This window comes from Amblyomma mixtum, chromosome 3 (assembly GCF_055824585.1).
Source record: "Amblyomma mixtum isolate Tamu chromosome 3, ASM5582458v1, whole genome shotgun sequence".
NCBI classification, from domain to species: domain Eukaryota; kingdom Metazoa; phylum Arthropoda; class Arachnida; order Ixodida; family Ixodidae; genus Amblyomma; species Amblyomma mixtum.
The window spans coordinates 365,687,402-365,699,914 of record NC_143014.1 but is presented as its reverse complement, the minus strand read 5'-3'; positions in this window follow the sequence as shown (position 1 = coordinate 365,699,914).

Genomic DNA, 12,513 nt, shown 5'->3' with positions numbered 1-12,513 from the left:
GCGCGGGGCGAGCGCGAGGGGTGAGCGCGCGGCGCTAGCGCGAGAGGTATAGAACGAGAGAACTGCCGCGGCCGGTTGTGTCTGGGTCTCCTGCGCCTCTCTGTGCCTTTCTCTGAGCGGGCCCGCCGTCCCGTATAAATGTGTAGCACGTAAAGATAAACGTACTTGGTTGCTAGAGTTAAAATGCGAAATTCAGAAACACTTCATTTAGGTAAACATTTATTGCTACTTGACGTTTCGGACAGAGCCTTTCCTTTTTCAAGACTGAAGATACAGGGGCTTGTCTTCTTAAAGGGTTGGCATCTGTACAGGTGTCGGACACATGAACCAAAACAACAAGCAAACGGTGCGGGAGAAAAGAACGGCTCAAAAAATATATATAAAAATAAAATAAAGACTGAAAGTTTAAAAAAAAAAAGAAAGAAAAACGGAACTGGAAGGTGGAGCATATGCGTCGTCGCCCGCCACTCACATTTGCGGTCACGGGGAGAAAAGACGAGAAAAATAAAAGGAACGCGAGCGAAGCAGGGACGGCGGTCTCAGTCGCAGCGCAACGGCAGCAGCAGCGAGTAAAGTGTACGGAGACAGATTGGCCGAAGCACAGAATAGATTTGAGATGCACTCGCGTGTTGTGGACGCAAAAGAGTAAACAAAATACAGCGAAACAAATATGGAAAGGGCGGAGGACTTCAGCCATGTGCAGCTCCTTCGGCACGATGAGTCAAGGCGGGCACAGTGGAATTCAACTAGACACACGTGGGCTGCAGCTGTAGAGTAGACGCGCACACATGCACACACCCACAAGAACAGAAAAGCCGGAAACGTACGTGCCTTTCGGGAAGAAGTCGCAGGCTGCCACTATGAATGGCGTGAGTGCTTAAGCGAGGGTTCTTTGATTGCGCCGCGCTCGTCAAGATGGTCGAACTGGGGAAGGGAAGGGCGCGATGTGGAATGAAGACATTTGTGTAAGTGTAGGGGGGGGGGGGGGGAGCTTGGGAGGAACGGTCGAGGCTTGTCAAGCCGGCAATCAGCAGATCAGCACTAGCATTGCAAGGGGCCAATTGAAAACTAAACGCCCAAGCTCTCGTTAATGCCATGGGTAACTGTTCCAAACATATAAATAAAGCATGACTCGCGTTGTTCCGGTTCCCGGCTGCTGTTGAACCCAACCTGTAAGACTTAATTTAAATGTGTCAAACTGGCGTTTTTTCTCAATAATGTGTTTTGACAGGGGAGGTTGGGTAGAGATAGGGCGTGAGCGCGGTGGTTATTAAAGCGAATTCGTAGAGGGTTAGCCGTCTGCACAATGTACTGCATAGTTCACACACTGCATTCTAGGAGATAGATAACTTTGGAGGAATCACAATTAAAGGTGCCATTGATTTTCCATTTAAAGCCTGAGGCTATGCTTATTGCTCATGTTGTTGTTTGCATTGTAAAGGGGGGTTTATTATGGGGTACTGGGGCAACGGGAACGGCGACGGCAACAGTCCGGGATCAGGTCGGCGAAGCACACACAAGCGTAGCGCTGGCAAAACTCGCGAGAACACTGCCACCTCGTCTTCGTCTTTTCAGTCATCGGACGCATCTTCTTCTTTATAATTACAGTCAACCCGGGGACAAGACGAGCCATCCTGACGACTTAGGGTGATGGCAATATGGCGGGGTCGTAGTATGGCTTGAGGCGTTGGACATGAACGGTCTCCCGTCCGTGGCCGCGGAGGTCAGGAGACGGCATGACGGGTTCCACGACATAATTAACCGGGGAGGTGCTCTCCAGTACACGGTAGGGACCATGGTACTTGGCTAGAAATTTTGAGGAGAGACTGGAGTTCCTACACGGATGAGGCCTTTCGAAGTTCGATGTGAACGCAGTTCTGGCCTCAGGAACTGCGGGGCCTAGTTTTCCCCCTAGTCAGTGGTGGGGCGACTTCGCATAGGCCAGATAGACCTGCGTCGTGGAGAAGAGGTCCGGCGGCTGGCGAGGGTAGAACGGTCCGGGGGAGAACGCACGACTTTGCGGCGGCGCAGCAGGCACAGAGTACTGGCTCGTTGAAGGCCAGTACCCAGGAGCTTGGGGAGGAATTTCCGCGTCTGGGAGACGACGGCGGCAATGCCGGGCCACGTGACCAGGAAGGCCAAAAAAGAAGCAAATTAGCCGATTGTCCGTAGTGCGCCATGAATCGCTGATCCTTGGAGTAGGTCGACGGTAAGGCACCGGCCCTCGCAAATGCGCCGGAGGTGCACTATAGATTAGCGGCTGTGGTCTTGGGACGGCATCGGTATACGTCACTGGAGCTGCGACAGGAGGCGGTCTCGCGACGGCTTCGGCATATGTGAGCGGAGCCGCCACAGGTTGTGGTCTGGCGACAACGTCAGCGTATGTCAGCTAAACTATGACAGGTGGTGACGGATGGGCTGGTGGAAGAGCCTCAGCAATTTGCTGTGGAATTGTATGTCGGAGCTCTGGAGCCAGATATGATGGCCGGTCTTGAGCGCTCGGCAGAATGGAAAGTTGACGTGCCACTTCTTCCCGCACGAAGTCTTTATTCTGCTGTAGCAGCGAGGGGTCAGGAGCAGGCGTGAGGCCAGCAAGCGACTCAACCTGCTTTGGCTGCTCGCGTGTCAGAATCCTCTGCTTGCGCAACTGCTCAAAGCTTTGACAGAGCGTAACAACTTCAGCAATGATACGCAAGTCGCGCGCTAAAAGCATCTGAAAAGCGTCGTCATCAATGCCTTTCAAGATGTGTTGGATCTTATCGGCTTCCGACGTATGAGGATTGACCCGCTTGCACAAGTCAACGACATCTTCAATGCAGCTAGTGAAGCTTTCACTAGCCTGCTGAGATCGTTGAGCAATCGCTGTTCGGCTCGGAGTTGCCTGACCTGAAAATTTAGTCTTGAAGGTCGACCAGGTTTGAAGGTCTGCCTGATGGTTGCGATACCGTAGGTTAGCCACACCGGCAAGATAAAAAATTACGTTGTTTAGCTTTCTCACATCGTCCCATTTGTTGTAGACGCTCACCCGCTCGTACGATATGAGCCAATCTTCAACATCGTTCTCGTCGGTCCCGCTAAACACGGTCGGGTCCCGTTGACGAAGGGAGCCGGCACAGATGACAGCCTGGCCCACTTGTACGGCCTGATGTTGGACGTCCTCAGACATCTTGCGCGTCGGGGGCATCGTACCCCGCACCTCCACCAAATGTAAAGGGGAGGGGGGGGGGGGGTATTATTAGGTACTGGGGCAACGGGAACGGCGACGGCAACAGTCCCGGATCAGGTCGGCGAAGCACACACAAGCGTAGCACTGGCAAAACTAGCGAGAACACTGCCACCTCGTCTTCGTCTTTTCAGTCATCGGACGCATCTTCTTTGTCCTTACAGCATATGTTTACAGACCTGGCATCTACTTTTTGCACAGGGACGGCACCCTAACCCCAGGTGGTTAGATGTTTGTCAGTGTACGGGAATGTTTCGAACGTTTTTCGGCGCGCTCGCTTTGTTATATATATATATATATATATATATTACGATGAAAAAACTTGCTCGACTGCTGATAACATAAGGAAAGAGTTGAAGTACACTTCTTAGAGAAACATTTATTTACCGACGGTTTCGGACCGTGGACCGTCCTTCATCAGGGTAAGGTTGTTTGTGAACAAAGACGATCCACTTGCTAACGGCACCGCACACAGATGGGGAGGGAAAGACGCTCTCCTTTGAGGAAACAAAACAAAACACGAAAAGCAAGACAGTGGCGGACAAGGGTGTTCCTACCGATTAAGGGGAATTGAGGGCTGCAAAGCGAGCAGACAAAAAAGAAAAGAACGAATTCAAGAAAGGGGAAAAGAGGGGGTGGGGGGAAGGGAAGGAGGCAAAAGGTTGTAGCGGAAGTGGAGTGGGGTGAGCTGTCTGCGAGGAAAACCGTTGAGAAGAAATATTGTGGGCGGAGGCTTCCTTCGGCGGGAGCGGGACGTTCGAACACGCGGGAAGAAAACATTATCGCGCCCTTTGCATCACAGTGCCAACCGCCCGACAGAGGTGTGTTTACTGACTGTTTGAATGTGAGTTACGGCGGCGGCGCGATCACATCGACGGAGAGTGAACCGGCCAGACGCCGGACGGAAACCTGATCCCGTGGCTGGGCCCCGCGGAGACCCAGCGCCAGCCCCCGGCCGCTACTCGTCAGCCGCGCGCCCCCTCGCAGACACTGCGCCGCCGACGAGGTGCCCTTTCCAAGGAGCGATGTGGGGGGCAGAGCAACGAAAAAACGAGAGAAAGAGAGGGCATACGCAGAGCAGGGAAAATAAAAAGAAAAAAGGAAGAAAACAAAAGAAGAAAAAAGAAAAAAAGGAAAAACAGGAAAGAAAAGGAGGCATGAGAACTTGCAAAAAAGTGAAAAAGGGGGTGGGGTGGGGGGGAAGGGTCGCTTGCTAAGTACCTCTCTCATCTACCTCACCTTTGTAAAAACACGAAGTAGCCCAAATTCACTTTGCCCTCTGCGCCTTCGTAAGGCAGGCAAGTAGAAAATTGGGCTATCTAGCTGGACGACCGACGAACGGGATTCACAGTGATCCACAACCATATTAGTGTATAGCAACACTCCTAATCCTCGTTCGCAAACCAATGTAATGTACTGAGTATCATTCTTTTCGTTCTATTTGAAATGGCATTTAAAAAAGGGGGGGGTGGAAGGCCCCCTTATGGTTTACTGCAGAAGTCGTTTCAGCAGCAATGTTTGGGCATAAGGAAGAAAAGAAAGGTTGGGGTAGGAGACAGGCGGCATGTAGACGCAAACACTCAAAATGGTATGACCTCAGGCGATTCAGTCGAAGAGGCTGTGAATCTCAATGGGCTTCTGATTTCTGAAGTGCGGAGAGAGCTCCGGGGTTCTCATTTATACCGGCCTGCACCGTATTAAATTTGAAAATAAAGTATGACTCCCGTTGTTCCCGCTCGCGGTTATTTCTGAAACCGCTCTGTAGCAGAGTGACTTTAATTTTGTCGAAATCATGATTTTCTTGACGGACGTGTTTCGACAGGGGGAGGAGAGGAAGTGATTTGGCATGCGCGCGGTGATTATTGAATCGAATTCGGAAGGGATTCTCGGTCTGGCCAATGTATTGCATTTGACAGTTGCCGCACTCGAGTATGTACACTACGTTACTACTGTCACAATTCAAGTTCTCTCCAAAGGAGTGTTTAAAATTAGAGTGTGTGCTCTGAGCCAACGTCACTTTCTGCATGTGCTTGCAAACTTGACACCGATTCTTCCCGCAAGGCACGCAACCTACAGGCTCTTGTTTACTGATAGTAGAGTGAACCACATAATTTTGCAAATTTTTTGGTCGTCGGTAGGTGACCCGTGGAGCCGTTGGGAAAATCTTTGAGAGTCGGTCGCTTTGTTTGATGATGTTAAAATGTTTTCTTAGAATTTTTACATTCGGAAGGTTGTTCGCAAAGGTTAAGACTAGGTTAGTGCGGTGTTCATTGGGAGCTGCTGACGCGGGATCCCCAAACAGTTCGTTACGATTTCTCTCTTCCGCTTTTCTAAATGCATCGTCGACAATAGAGAGCGGATAGCGCTGATGATTCAAAACCTCCCGCATACGATTAGAATTATCCTTAAAATCTTCTGAGCGTGAGCACACTCGTTTGAATCTGATGGCCTGAGAGTATGGAATAGAGGTTTTGCAGTGGCGTGGGTAGCAGCTCTTGTAATGGAGGTGCTGTTGTATATCAGTGGGCTTCCTGTAGACACTGGTGATTAAGGTGCCCTGTTCTATTCGAATCAAGACGTCCAAAAAGTTAATTTGATTGGTCGAATAGGTGTGCGTAAAATAGAGGTTTGAATGTATGTTGTTAAATGATGAGATAAACTGGATGAGCTGGTCCTCAGTGCCGGTCCATACCATGAATATATCGTCTAGGAAGCGTCTGTAGAAAGCCGGTTTTGTTGGATATGACCGAAGAAAGTCCGATTCAATGCTGTTCATGAATATGTTGGCATAGTTTGGCGCCATCTTTGTGCCCATAGCAGTGCCACTCGTTTGTAGGTAGAAAGAGTTGTTGAATTCGAAGGAGTTGAGTTTGAGAACCAGATTAGTCAGTTCTGCGAGGGTACTTTTGCTGGGAGAATCCAGGCTTTTGTATTTCTCATACGATGTGATCAGAGCCCGGATGCCGTCATCATGCGGTATACGAGGTCTGTTAGAAAAGTATCCGACTTTATTTTTTTTTTGCGAACACGTGATGGATATGAAACAAGCGCGCTTACAGCAGTCACCATTGAACCCTCGGGCGCATGTACGAATTTTTTCCCGCCTGCCGATAGCGTCAGTCGCTGGCAAGCAGCGTTTGAGTGAGGCAGTGCGCAGTGCTCTCGTCGGTTTTTTGTTGCAAGGAAAATGGCGGAGCGAGAGGAGCAGCGCTACTACCTCAAATTTTGCCAGAAACTTGGCGATAACCAAGCGGAAACCATTCGAAATGTTCAGACGGCTTTTGGTGATGATGCTATGAGCAGCACACAGATTAAGCAGTGGAGCAACTGGTTTAAAGACGGCCGCACATCCGTGGAGAGAGAGCCACGCTCCGGTCGGCCATTAACATGCCGAAATGACCAGGTAATTGCCGAAGTGAACGCTGTGGTGATGCGGGACTGTTGTGTGACTATCCGAGAAATTGCGGGAGAGGTGGACATCAGCAATTTTTCTGCACATTCCATTATCACCGAAAGATTTGGCCATGGAAAGAGTGACAGCGAAATTCGTGCCGAAGCTTCTGACAGTGGAGAAAAAGCAGCTTCGTGTTGAAGTCTCAAAGGAGATGCTGGATTCCACAAACAGTTACCCTGACTTCACCGACGCCGTAATCACTAGTGACGAGTCTTGGGTGTACGGGTACGACTCGGAAACCAAATCACAGTCGTCACAGAGGACGCATTCCACGTCATCAAGACCAAAGAAGGCCCGCCAAGTGCGCTGCAATGTCAAAGTGATGCTGACTGCTTTTTTGACTCCCTCTGTGTGGCACACCACGAGTACGCACCCCACAGGGTCAAGGAATGACTAAAGAGTAACAGAGATGTCCTCCATCGCCTACGTGGCGCTGTGCGGCGCAAGAGACTGGAATTGAGGTCAACAAGAAATTGGCGCATCCCTCGCGGCATTACTCCTGCACATTCCTCGCATTTGATTCAGACTTTTCTGGCGAAAAACCAGACTCCTGTAGTTCAACAGGCTCCTGACTCTCCTGATATGTCCCCCTGCGACTTCTGGCTGTTTCCTAAAATCAAGAGGCCATTGAAAGGAGCGCGATTTCAGAAAAGAAAGGACATTATGGCTGCAACGACACCAGAGCTAAATTCCATTCCGAAAAGGGCCTTTTCAGAATACTTCCAACAATGGCAGCACCGCTGGGAGATGTATATGGAGCCCGAAGGAGACTAATTTGAAGATTATTAGGTTTCTAACGCTCCAGTTATGCCAGTTTTTTTTCTTCGGCCAAAGGTCGGATACTTTTCTAACAGACCTCGTATTAGTGTACAGGGATACCACGTCCAGGGTTACCAGAAAAGCTCCTTCTGGAGCAGTAAATTGACTTAAGTCTTTTGGAAAATGAGTAGTGCCACGAATGTAAGATGTGTGTTTAGGAGGGATATGCCTGATCAGAGAATCAATGTAGCTGGAGATCGGTTCCGTGAGTGTGCCAATGCCGGAAACGATCGGTCGACCCGGATGATTTTCTTTATGTATTTTTGGGAGCATGTAAAAGCGCCCTGGAGACGCATTTAATGCCGTCAGTGCCTTACTTACTCGTGGCGGTAATTCACCTTCATCTGTGAGTTGTTTCAAGGTTTTTCTATAATTTTGCTGTGCTCAGTGGTGGGGTCTGATGAAAGCAAGCGATAGAACTTGGAGTTATTGAGTTGCCGGTATCCCTCCTGGATATACTTTTCTTTATCTAAAATTACTATGCCGCCTCCTTTGTCAGCGGGTTTAATAACAATGTCCGTTCGCTTGCTGAGTGATTCCAAGGCGTCACGCTCTTCCCTGGAAAGATTCGGTGGTCCCGGTTTGTGTGCCTCGAAGGCCTGAATGATGTCTCGTTGAATCGCTTTTATATACATGTCCAGATGTTTATCCCTACCGGATCTCGGTGTCCACTGTTCCTGAGAGGGAGGGAATGAGTTACAATTTTGGTTCGGCTTATCAGAAAATACTCCTGGAGTCTCAGATTTCGAGAAAAATTGTCGAGATCCTTTAGTAATTAGTATTCGTCACATCGGCCAGTATTTGGACAGAATTTCAGTCCACGTGACAATACCGATTGTTCATCTTTGCAAAGGGGTGCGTTTGAGAGATTAATAATGTTCTCCTGTACATCCGAACCCTCCAATGTTTGATTAAATGGGGTTCCATGATCGCTTGCAGGCATGCGGGTGTATATAGGTTGTAATTTGTCCTCTCTTCGTTGCGATGCCACGGCGCTCTCTCTTCCTTCCTCCAGCTGGATGTTATCTCTCGAGAATTTTTTGCATTTGTTATTCCAGATTTGCTTAGTCTTGATATATATATATATATATATATATATATATATATATATATATATATATAAAAAGTTGCTATTATTAACGACAAAAATGCCGTATTTTTGGCGGTGAATATCTGCTCCTGCTGCCATCCGCAAGTGCTCAGTATTTTTATGGCATAAACCTACCCCGACGTGCTCCCGGTGGCGACAGTAAGTACTCTGTATTTTGTGGGCGCGAGAGGAGGGAATATCTACCTCAGATCTGCTGCCCTTGCTAACCGTTCTTTCTCGGTATATTTAGGGGCAAAATTCTCCCGAAACCAACCGGAGTATAGTGAACCTCGATTAAGGCGACGCTGAAGTGTCGACCTGAACGTCGAAGTCCATTCCAAGAGAAAACAAGCTTAACAGGGAGCGGCAGAATGTTAGGTGGAAGGATGATATTAGATGTTTGCGGGGATAGGATGACCACAGTTTGCAAAGGACAGAGATAATTGTAAAGACATGGCAGAGGCCTTTTTCCTGAATTCAGCGTCGTCAGGCTGATGATGATGACGATGGTGAGGTGTTGACTCCCATCTGGGTAATTCGTCTGTAGTGAGTAGGATCAGGTTCTGTTGACAACCACCGCCAGTTACCTTGCAGAAAAATTGAACCTTACCTGCGTTGATATACTACTGCGTCTACTTGACAACAATGCTACATTCAACGAAAGCAAAACTTTAGTACGGTGAAAAAGGCCTCAAATTGAAGCACATGTGTCGCTATCTCCAGCCGATTTCGTAAGTAATGTGTGGTGCGTCGACATTTTTTGTTTGGGCTAGATTGCAGAGGCGCGTCTACACAGTCAATCAGTTGAAAACGGTTAACACGGAGTCCTATTCAGTGTAGATAATATTATCAACAATAAATGCTGAGCATAATGTGTGTTCAGCTGTCGGAAAAAATCAGCGCAGCCAGCGCGCAAAAGTAAATCGAGGTAAGCTTAAACGCTTCGCGGATTATACAGTGAAAGCTGGGCCCGCTTGCTCGAAGCTAATAAGACTGGCTAGTTAACAGTTCAACCTTGTTCGGGGTCGAAACCCTGTGTTAGTTTTGAGGAAAGGAAAGACGCGTAACTTCGCACTCCCTCAGTGGAAATCTGAGCCGCGCAGTGGCATAAAAAGGAAAAACTAGCAAACGCTACCCGGCAACTGTAGATTTTAGTCGGCGCTGGTTGTTTTTGTTGCGAAAGCAACATAACTGGAGCCCAGCTCGGCTTCCCGCCACCTTCCCCTCTTCCTCCTGGTCCGTACCTGTCCCATGTTTCCGAGAAACAGGATTTGCGTCAGCGAGCACGTGCTCTAATTCCTCCGTGTTCGTACCCTCTCCCCCGGAGTTTCACTCGGGAGGAGGAGTCTCATTCGGGCAAAAGCGGCTCTGACTCCTTCTGTGCGTCATCGGTGGCGTGACAAACGTTTCGAAGTGACTAACAAGTGTCCCCATTATGGTTCTGCGCCAGACCAATGTGACGAAAAATACTTGCTGTGGACTTGCCCGGCTACAGCTTCCGTGAGACGACGCTTCCTAAAGAAGGTAGGCCTGCGATAAGACGTTGCAGGCGACTATCGCAAGCGGACTAATTTTAATCGCTTTATCGTGAACTTTTGCCACTTTTAAGCAAGGATTGTTTACACTCCTTCTTATAACTTTCTTTCTCTTTTACATTATGCCTAATGGCAAACATCTCGAATAATTAAAAAAAAGCTCGGCTCGCGCGTATGCTCATGGCGGCGCGGCTACCAAACGACCTTGAGTCGCTGTTGCCTAGCAACCGCTTCAGCTGTTTCTTCTTCGTCCGCCACCCCGTGCGTCTTCTCTAGCCGCAATGCGGCGCTGGCTCCTTACATGCAGCGAATGGGAGGAGGAAGCTCTGGTAATTTCGGAGCCAATGAGAGGAAGAAGCTCGGGTAAGTTGGGAGGAGCGTCGCGCCTTCTGCAGCCAATGATAGGCAGGTGGCAGGCTGCAGCTAAATTAATGATTGGTCGTGAGAGGTTGCTCGGGAAGAGCAACATGGGTCGCACAATTCCTGCCGGTGGCTGTGATAGAAACAGCCACCTGCCAGTGCAGTGGCGCATCGTTTAACCGCTGCGCTGGTAGTCGTATGAGGACACTATGCTATGAATGCTAAGTAGAGAATGACCAATTCTGCTATCGCGTCATACCCTTAAGGCTGAGCTTAAGTGTCCCCTCTAACTGAAAAATTCACACGCGCTTTCGCACGTATACTCGGTTTAACCGTTTTGAACCCCTACAACTTTTTTGTTATCACTGCAAAATGGAGGCGTCCAATCAAAAAGTGAGCCAGTTATGCTTTACGTTTTCCTGAAAACCAAAAAAGGGTTTAGGCTGTGAATGACATTGCACTGGGCATTAGACAGTCTTATTTGCTTCGTGCAACCCGGCTCCGGCTGGCTTTAGCATTCCTGCCTTCCCAATCCATCACGGCACCACCGTTCGTCACCGCAGCACGATCCGCGTGAACACCACCCCTAGCCGTGCGGTCTTGCACGTTCAACTAGTATAGGAACACGCTTCAACTTTCCCGTCGGAACGGAGAATATCCACTTGCGCCAGCATAGCGAACCTCCGAGCGTCCCACGGCGCGCACTTTTCCCGAACATCCCTTCTGCACTCTTCTTATTCCCACTTCGTCAGCGCGGCATCGAACTTTACAGTCGATCCCTTGTGAAGATCGCAAGCACTATGCAACCGCTGTTACGTCGTACGATCCACCTCCGTGTCTATGATTCTCCTCTCCATATCGTGCAACCATCGAGCTAGTCTATCTCTCTTCCCTGCCTCCGCGACGAGCGAACCAACAGAGCCTCGGCGAGCCACGGCACCTCGTTCTCTCTTTCTTTTCTCTCTCCCACTTCCCTGCCTTCCCTCACACTCAGGAAACGCTAAAAGGCGCACGTGTGCAGTGCGATGTCAGGTCACATTCCCTCCACTATGAAACCTTTATCTCCCCTAAATCATTCAGTCCTACCTTCCTCCCCTCTATCACGCGCGCTTGAGGTGTCCACCAGCAAATGAGACAGGTACGACGCCTTTCATTTCCCGATACCAAAATTTTATTCAGTGCTCATTAACTTCAGAACTTCGAACAGCGCACATTTATACCCCCAGTGTGGTAATAGGGGTGTAGTCGGATTGGGTCGCTGATATTTAGCTATTCGCCTCCTCCCAGTACAAAAAAAAAAATAATTTACGCTTCTAACCTCGTGAGCATGTGTAATAAAGGTCCAAGAATTTATTTCAATGCTAAAGAAATTCGCATATTTGGGGAGAAATTACGACTGCGAACCCTCATCGAGTGATCGCGCAAGCTTGGAGGGTGGGCTTTCCCCGTTCTCCTTAAGCGGCATCATCTCGACGCTTTTCTTTGATGGGAATTGGACGCTTCGCTCTTTGAGAGTACAATGGGTTGTACTAAGCAACATGAGTAATTTCTGCGCTGGAAGTAACTTCTGCGCGGGAAAAGGTGGCCACCAACAATGGTCGCTTGGCACGTGAAGATTCTTAATAGGGTTGCGCACATTTTTGGTTTGTTGCAATTTTAACGCTCAAAGACAAGAAAGTAGCATAAGACTTTTAGGGCGCGGAATTGGGTAACCGGTTGAAGAGCATTCACTAACTCCCGTTACCGTGGCCACTCAAGCCCCATGAAGATCAGTCAGATATTAAGTTTTGGATCACTCCTTCATTAGAACGACCAACGTAAAATGCAACAGAATACACAGTCGTCAAAGAAACACTACCTGACAGTCTTTCAGCTTGCTAGCAATGACGTAAAACCTACAAAAATGCAGAAACGGCTTCCGCAAGATGCGTCTCTGACGAGCGAAAAATCTAGACAGGTAAGGTTGGAAATATCGCTCATAACTGATGTGGTATTACCTACAAGCTAAATAATGAGAAGGGAGAATAGATTA